This window comes from Lactuca sativa, chromosome 8, assembly GCF_002870075.4.
Source record: "Lactuca sativa cultivar Salinas chromosome 8, Lsat_Salinas_v11, whole genome shotgun sequence".
In the NCBI taxonomy this organism is placed as follows: Eukaryota; Viridiplantae; Streptophyta; class Magnoliopsida; order Asterales; family Asteraceae; genus Lactuca; species Lactuca sativa.
In genome coordinates, this window is record NC_056630.2 from 90,659,251 (window position 1) to 90,668,140 (window position 8,890).

The following is an 8,890-nucleotide window of genomic DNA, read 5'->3' on the forward strand; positions in this document are numbered from 1 at the left end:
TATTTTTGTGCATGTATGACTGATTCTGGACCAATCATTTTAGTTATTTTAAGAAAGTAATTAAATGCATATTACATGTTGAAGATATAATAGGTATTAATTACATCTTCAGATTTAATATGTATTAATTACTTTCTTAAAATAACTAAAATGATTGGTCCAGAATCAATCATATAGGCACACAATAGATAATGGAAAACATTTGAACCTAACTCTCTCTCTCTCTCTCTCTATATATATATATATATATATATATATATATATATATATATATAATCCCGCTTTTTAAAATGCGCATAATTCACTCATATGAAATTCAAAAATTACTTGCTTTTTTTCCAACATGTAATTTGGAGTTTTTAATTCATTTTTTTACTGTACAAACATATATTTTGGTTAGATATTGAATCAAACACAACGCTTCGAAAGACATATCTATGATGCATTTTTTCTATTTCAACACTTTTTTTAATCTGTCATGCTTTTTTATGTGTATAACTCATTTATATGACGTCGGAATTACTTAATTTTTTTCCAGCATATAATTTGGTGTTTGTACTTTATTTTAGACCGTACAAACACATATTTTAGTTAGATATTGAATCTAACTATAAGGTATTGATCGGTGAGATCTCGAAAAATGGTGAGTACTGCGAGGAAATTCTTGACCAATCGTGCTCATTCAGGGCGTTCTCGTCAAACAAATAATGAATTTGGTTGAAAAAAACTAATGAACTAGGTTGGAAAAAGATTAGTTTGGGCTAAACCTATAAATGATTTGGCTTATACTTAAAGAGGATTGGGCTGAGAATAACGTTCAATGTTAATCTTCTTCGTTCATTCATTAAGCAATATCGAAGACAACACCAAATCCATTGAAATTGTGATCGTTTCTACTAAAAGCTACAATACCTGCTTCAAATCACACAAATCAGGTTAGATTCGAAAACAAATAAGGGCGGAGCTTAAGCAATTAATTAGGGGGGGGGGGGGGGAAACTATAAAAAAAATTCAACAAATAAACACCAAAAATACAAAGAAGAAGAATTACAAACTTCCAGTCACCATTTTCAATAATTTATCTTTATATATTAAACCAATAGGCGACAAAATCATCTAAACTTCCATTTTTAAATTCTTTAACTTTTATAGAATAATAACACTTTTGCTTATTTAAATTTTTTATCAATTTGTTTATTGGGAAGGCAAGAAAATAGGAGAGTATTTGGTCAAAAAAACCAATAATGAGACCAGTTAATATGAAGCCAAGAGTTAGCTATTACCCTTTTTCTCTTCTTCTGTAACCTCCTTTCCTGAATCATACTTGTTTTCCTTTTTGTGCCCATCTTCTCTCACACTTTCTTTTTTATTCATTATTTTTTATTTTATTTTCTCTTTCTAGCTACAAATTCTTCTCTTTTCTATTAATTTCTAGCTGCTCGTGGTTTCTAAGTTTTTACATACACATTTAAAAGATTGCATCTTGCTTGAATGAACCAACAATTTAACTAACAATGTGTGTCCAAGAACAAGTTAATAATTTATTTAAAGCAAGTAATTGAGTATAGCAAACATAATCACTTATCAAGAATTGAGACACAAATTAGTGAAACTTAATCAGAGGAGCTGAGAGAATGGTCTGCTGGTCCGATCGAGAAGAGAGAAAATAGAAATTAAGAGAACACTAAACATACCTGATTGATTCCAGTGCAAAGGTGAGAGGTGGAGCTATCAGCGATGATTGGGAGGTACCGAGGTGGATAGGTTTTGCAGCGAACAACGAATGATGGAGCGAATGCGCGAGGGTTAGAAATGTCGATGCCTCGATGGCTTTGGTTCGAAGAGGGGGAGCCCAAAGCATTTTATTTTGATGGGCTTAATTTGAGTAACGTTTCTTGGGTTATAACTAGTTCTTAGAAAAAATCGGGGGGGGGGGGGGGGGGGGGGGGAGGGGCATAGCCCCTCCCTAGCCCTAATGATCCTCGGCCTCTGAAAACAAAAACAAAATTTTACCATATAATATTTAGTTAATGTGGGACTAATTATCTATACCATAACACCATAAACATGTAATATTGTTGCAACTTGTTTATGTTCTATTTTTGATATCTGTATTTGGAGCATTATATTTTGTATCATAACATGTGTATATCATAGAAAGTACAGAAACTAGATCACATCATTTATTTTTTATACTCTTTTACATTAGATCATAACATGTTTGGATAATAAAATATTTGGATCATACACAGTTCGAATTGGATCATTGTGTTGATTGATTTGTAACATTTCAATCATAAACTATTTGCGTCATATAATTCTTTAATCATAAAATTTCAAATCATATATTTTTTAATGTTATGATCCTTAATCTATCATTTGAATGAACGAGACATCAACCCTAATAACCATATATGTTTTCTTAGTTTGTATTAATAATTAACTACATTGTTCATTCAACTAGTTTTTAAAAACTGTGTTTTATTGTAGATTTTCACCGCATTGTTCATTCAACTACTTTTTAAAAACTGTGTTTTATTGTAGATTTTCACTGTAAGCAAACAGAGAGTTCTTTATTCGCCAGTTTGATGCAAAACTTTCATCGAGTGATCATTTTCTTGTTTTGTGCATCGGTCTATATATTTTAATATTGTCAATATCAAATGTTACATCGGCATAGAAAAAAATAAGAGCTTCCTTGTTTGTGTTACTGAATATGCCCTGTCTCCTATAGATTTTGATGAAAGTGGATGTCATGCTTTATGTGATTTAAAATGTTCAAACATTTGGAGTTTTGTAAATTTTTACTAATAGATTATCGATAATTGATAATTATTTAGTTATGATGCAAATGATTTTATATTTTGATTCTCATCATTTGTTACAAGAACTTGTTCATATTACATTTATCAATAAATTTTGTATGATGCAATTTTATATACACAAAAAATAGTTATACACTTTGAAGTATATTATTCTGAATTATATAATTTTTAATCATCTTAATTTGAACTATATGATTTTGAATCATTAATGGGTTTTCATATATGTTTTAATTTACAATTGGTTTCAGTTCATAACAAATTTTAAATCATAACTGAGTTTGGATCATAATAATAAACCAATTTGACGTTTTAAATAATATATATATATATATATATATATATATAGAGAGAGAGAGAGAGAGAGAGAGAGAGAGAGAGTGTAACAACGGAAATTTTTAAAACAAAATTTTCATTTCTTAAAAATATATTTCCATCCAAAATAAGTCATAAAGATCCAATGTATCATGTCATAATACAAATCATATAAATCCCAAGATCATAAATCCTCCATCAGTGTGTACAGATCACGCCGGCGCCTTCCCACGGTCCTTGCTGGTACCCGAAACACATATCACAACAACTGTAAGCATAAATGCTTAGTGAGTTCCCCAAAATACAACCTACGCACATACGCCTTTCCAGGCCCTGACCTTCCGGTCCATGTGTCTCAGGGGACTTCCGTCCCGACTAGGTAAACCTTCCGGTCCTACCCAAGCCAACCTTACGGTCCATATTACAACGCCTTCCGGCCCATAACATATTCGCCTTCCGGCCCATAACATAATGCCTTCCGGCCCATATCAAGCATATCATACATGGCACATATAACGATTAACTTATCACACACAACACATATATCTCATACCATATCCGACCTTCCGGTCACACAGTCAAACCCTTCCGGGTATAGTATAGTGAGAAGACTCACCTCGTGGAAAGTCTAAGATCTCGTGTCCTCGCTAACATCGACCCCGAACGACGGCTCAACCTCGCCTAAACATAAAAATATCATTTATTACACAAGGACTTCCACCACTTAGAACTTTACTCCTTATCATCATTCCTCAGAGGGTAAAAGACCATTTTACCCTTCCTTGACCTAAAGTCCTCAAGTTGACCAAAACCCTAAAAGTCAACAAAAGTCAAACCCTGAGAGTACGCGGGGCGTACTCTAGATGTACGCAGGGCGTACGTCGCCAACCCCTCCCTGATCGGGGTCTCCACGCCACTCTCCATTTCTGGTCTTAATCGGTTAAGCCATTACTTCCACTTCTAGATCCGACTCTTCTAGTGTGTCTAAACCCATAAAGTCGAGACCTTTAAGCCTTGGCACGGCTATAAAGGCTCCAACATCACATAACAACCCTTTATTCAAACTCAAGGACCTAGATCTCATGCATGGTGCAAACCCCATGTCCAAGATGCCATTTTTATGAGTCTACAACCCCAATAGATCAGAAATATGAAGTATCTAAGCTTATGGAGGCCATTTGCACAAAAGTCTCCACCTTTGGGACTTAAACCCTAGAAAATGACCTTTTAAGCATACAACATGAACCAAGTGACAAGATCCGAACTTTATACCTGGAAACGAAGCTTTAGCCCTTGAAAAGTTCAGATCTACACTTGAGCACCACTTCTAGCCTCTCCAACAAGCTCTTCTTCTCCTTTGCAACCTTGAAATGACACCACCAAGTTTAGAATACACACACAATGGCCTGAGAACGAGGGTACACTCTTTTTAGGGTTTCACTCTGAGGGATGGTGGCTGAGAAGACCAGCTACATGTTCCTTTTATAGCCCCATCAAAGGAATTTAGGGTTTGGGTCTGAATAAGTTACGCCGGGCGTAACCTTGGGTACGCCCCGCGTACCTGAGGGGAAACGCGTCCAAATGAGGCGCGCGAGTACGCGCAGCGTACACCTTGTACGCCCAGCGTACTTGCCTACCATGCAAACCCTAAATCATCAACTTAACCAAGATGTAAGGCCAAAAGAAGAATACTTGGATTTCGGGCTGTTACAATTCTCCCCCACTAGAATCAGACTTCGCCCCCGAAGTCTCATACTGAAAACAACTCTGGATACTGATCCCGCATCTCAGACTCGGTCTCCAATGTCAGATCGGACCCCTTCCGATGTTGCCACTGCACTTGTACCAGAGGTACTTCCTTGTTCCTCAAAACCTTAACTTTCTGATCCCTGATCGCTACTGGTCTCTCCACATAGTTCAGGCCTGCATCCACCTGAATATCATCCAATGGCACCACTGCCGACTCGTCGGCAATACATTTCCTCAACTGCGAGACATGAAAGGTATCATGAATCTGCCCCAACTTAGCAGGTAGCTCCAACCGGTAGGCTACCTGGCCCACCCTAGCAATTACCCTGAAGGGTCCAATATACCGGGGTCCCAACTTGCCCCTTTTCCTGAATCGTATCACCCCTTTCCAAGGAGAGACCTTTAGGAGCACAAGGTCGCCAACCTGAAACTCGAGCTCGGACCGCCGCTTGTCCGCATAACTCTTCTGGCGACTCTGCACAGTCAACAACCTCTGCCTGACCTGCTGAATCTGCTCGGTCGTCTGGAGTACAATCTCCGTGCTACCCATCACCCTCTGCCCCACTTCTCCCCAACAGATGGGGGTGCAACACCTCCGACCATACAACAGCTCAAAGGGTGGCATGCCAATGCTCGAATGATGGCTGTTGTTGTACGAAAACTCTGCTAAAGGCAGATAGGTGTCCCAGCTCCCTCCAAAATCCAAAACACATGCACGGAGCATATCCTCAAGCGTCTGAATCGTCTGCTCGCTCTGTCCGTCTGTCTGCGGGTGGTATGCGGTACTTAAATGCAGTCTCGTACCCAACTCCTCATGAAACTTCTTCCAAAACATGGAAGTAAAACGCACATCACGATATGAAACAATCGACATCGGAACCCCATGCCGCGATACCACCTCCCTCACGTATAATTCCGCCAACTTCTCCGCAGAAGAGCTCTCGCTGATGGCTAGAAAATGAGCGCTCTTCGTCAATCTATCCACGATCACCCAAATCGCTTCGACTCCCCTCGCAGTCCGCGACAATTTGGTGATAAAATCCATGGTAATCTGTTCCCACTTCCATTCGGGAATCTCTAGCGGCTGCAACTTACCGTGCGGACGCTGGTGCTCGGCCTTAACCTGCCGACAAGTCAGGCATCTCTCAACAAACCATGCAACATCCCTTTTCATACAGGGCCACCAATACTCCTTCCTTAGGTCCAGATACATTTTCGTAGCCCCGGGATGAATCGAGAATTTCGATCGATGCACTTCCTCCATCAAAATAGTACACGTACCGCCCACAAACGGTACCCAAATCCGACCCTGAAAAGTCATAAGCCCTCGACCATCCGTAACGAATCCTGATACCTGACCCACAACCCGCTCCCTCTTCTGGTTTTCTGGTTTCACAGCCTCAGCCTGAGCTCCTCGAATGGTATCTAAAATCAGGGTCATCACCGTCAACCTCATACAAATATCTCGAATCGGGGCGCTTTCCGCCCTACGGCTCAACGCGTCGGCTACCACATTAGGCTTACCCGGGTGGTACAGGATCTCACAATTGTAATCCTTCACCATGTCCAACCATCTCCTCTGTCGCATATTCAGGTTTGGCTGATCCATCAAGTACTTCAGACTCTTGTGGTCCGTGTAGATGATACACCGAACCCCATAAAGATAATGCCGCTAGATCTTGAGGGCAAACACCACAGCCCCCAATTCCAGGTCGTGGGTGGGATATCTCGACTCATGAGGCTTCAACTGCCTCGAAGCATACGCTATCACATGCCCCTTCTGCATAAGCACCGCCCCTAAACCCGATATAGATGCATCACAGTACACCACAAAATCCTCCATCCCTTCCGGGAGTGCAAGCACCGGGGCCTCGAACAATTTCTGACGAAAGGTCTCGAATGAGGACTGCTGCTCCGGTCCCCAAAAAAATGCAACACCCTTTCGGGTCATCCTAGTAAGTGGCACGACGATCTTGGAGAAATCCTTGATAAACCTGCGATAATATCCAGCCAAACCCAGAAAGCTCCTGATCTCTGTGGGCGATCTCGGCACTTCCCATCTCATCACCGCCTCTATCTTGGCCGGATCGACCAAAATCCCTTTCTGGTTAACGAGGTGCCCTAAGAACTGGACCTCTCGTAACCAGAAATCACACTTGGAGAATTTGGCATACAGCTTCTCCGACCTCAGAACTCCAAGAATCTCCCTCAAATGCTCCTCGTGCTGTTCCCTAGACCTCGAATATACCAGAATATCATCAATGAATACGATCACCGACCGATCCAGCATCGGCCTGCACACGCTGTTCATGAGATCCATGAACGCAGCTGGGGCATTGGTGAGCCCAAAAGGCATCACCACAAACTCATAATGCCCATAAGGAGTTCTGAAAGCAGTCTTCTGAATATCTTCATCCCGAACCCTCATCTGATGATAACCCGACCTCAAGTCTATCTTAGAGAACCAAGATGCCCCCTGCAACTGATCGAACAGATCGTCGATCCAAGGTAATGGATACCGGTTCTTAACCGTCAACTTGTTCAACTCCCGGTAATCGATACACATCCGGTGTGAACCATCCTTTTTCTTGACGAACAAAATCGGCGCTCCCCAAGGTGAACTACTCGGTCGAATAAACCCCTTCCCCAACAGCTCCTGAAGCTGCGAGGATAACTCCTGCATTTCCGGTGGAGCGAGACGATAAGGCTCCTTGGCGATGGGCGCCGCTCCTGGAACCAAATCGATACGGAACTCCACTTGCCTTTCTGGAGGCACACCTGGTAACTCTTCGGGGAACACATCCGAAAACTCGCATACAACAGGAACGTCATCCACTGATTTGGGCCTTCCCGCGACCACTCGAGTATCTGTCACATAGGCTATGAATCCATTGCAGCCTTGCTGCAAACTCTGCCTCGCCCTGGCAGCCGAACAAAACGCCGACCCACACCGGGTCCCCTCGCCATACACCGTAAGCACTCCCCCACTAGGGTCTCGAATCGTCACCAACTGTCTCTCGCAGTCAATGACTACCCCAAACTTACTCAACCGGTCCATGCCCACGATAACGCAGACATCCCCCATCGCTATAGGAACCAAGTCTATAGGGAATTTGACACCAAAAATCTCGAGCACACATCCTCGAATCACGTCTGCGGCATATATCACTTTCTCATCAGCTATGGAAACCCTCAGAGGTCGACTCATCACTTCTCGATCAATACCGAGGTGCTGACTAAAAGCCAGAGATACGAAAGACCGACTCGCACCCGAGTCAAATAATACTAAAGCAGGTACATAGTTCACAAGAAAAGTACCTACACATATCATGAAATAAGCACAACATCTCATAAAAGAACAATAAATACATGAAAGAATTCATACCAGCCACAACATCAGGCGCCGCGCGGACCTCTTCCGCAGTCAACTGGAAAGCTCTCCCACGAGCCCTCGGGGCCTCGGCCTTCACTGGTCGAGTCTCAGTAGCCCTGGCAGCAGGTGCAGATCCCTGGAGAAGCTGAGGGCACTCGGCCTTCCGATGGCCGGTCTGATTGCAATGAAAGCAAACCATAAACCCCTTGGGGCAATCCCTAGCAATGTGCCCCTCCTTGCCACACTTGTAGCAAGCACCTGATCGACATGTCCCCTCTTGACCCTTTCCGCACTTTCCGCAAGTGCGGCCCTTCTGACCTCCCGTCCTCGAATCGGCAGACTTGGTCCGCTTGGCTGCCGGCTGGGACTGAGCCGGCCGCCGATCCACCCGTTGAGACTCGGCCTCCTCCCTGGCCTGGGTCTCTAACTTGATCTCGCGCTTCCTGGCATTCGCCTGAAGCTCAGCAAAAGTCTGGTATGATGAGTTCGATACAAACTCCTGGATATCCCTCCTCAGCACACCCAAATACCGGCTCATCCGAGCCTGCTTCGTGGACACCTGCTCGGGGCAGAACATCGCCCTCTCTTGAAACTTCCGCGTGATCACCGTGATAGAATCATCACCCTGCTT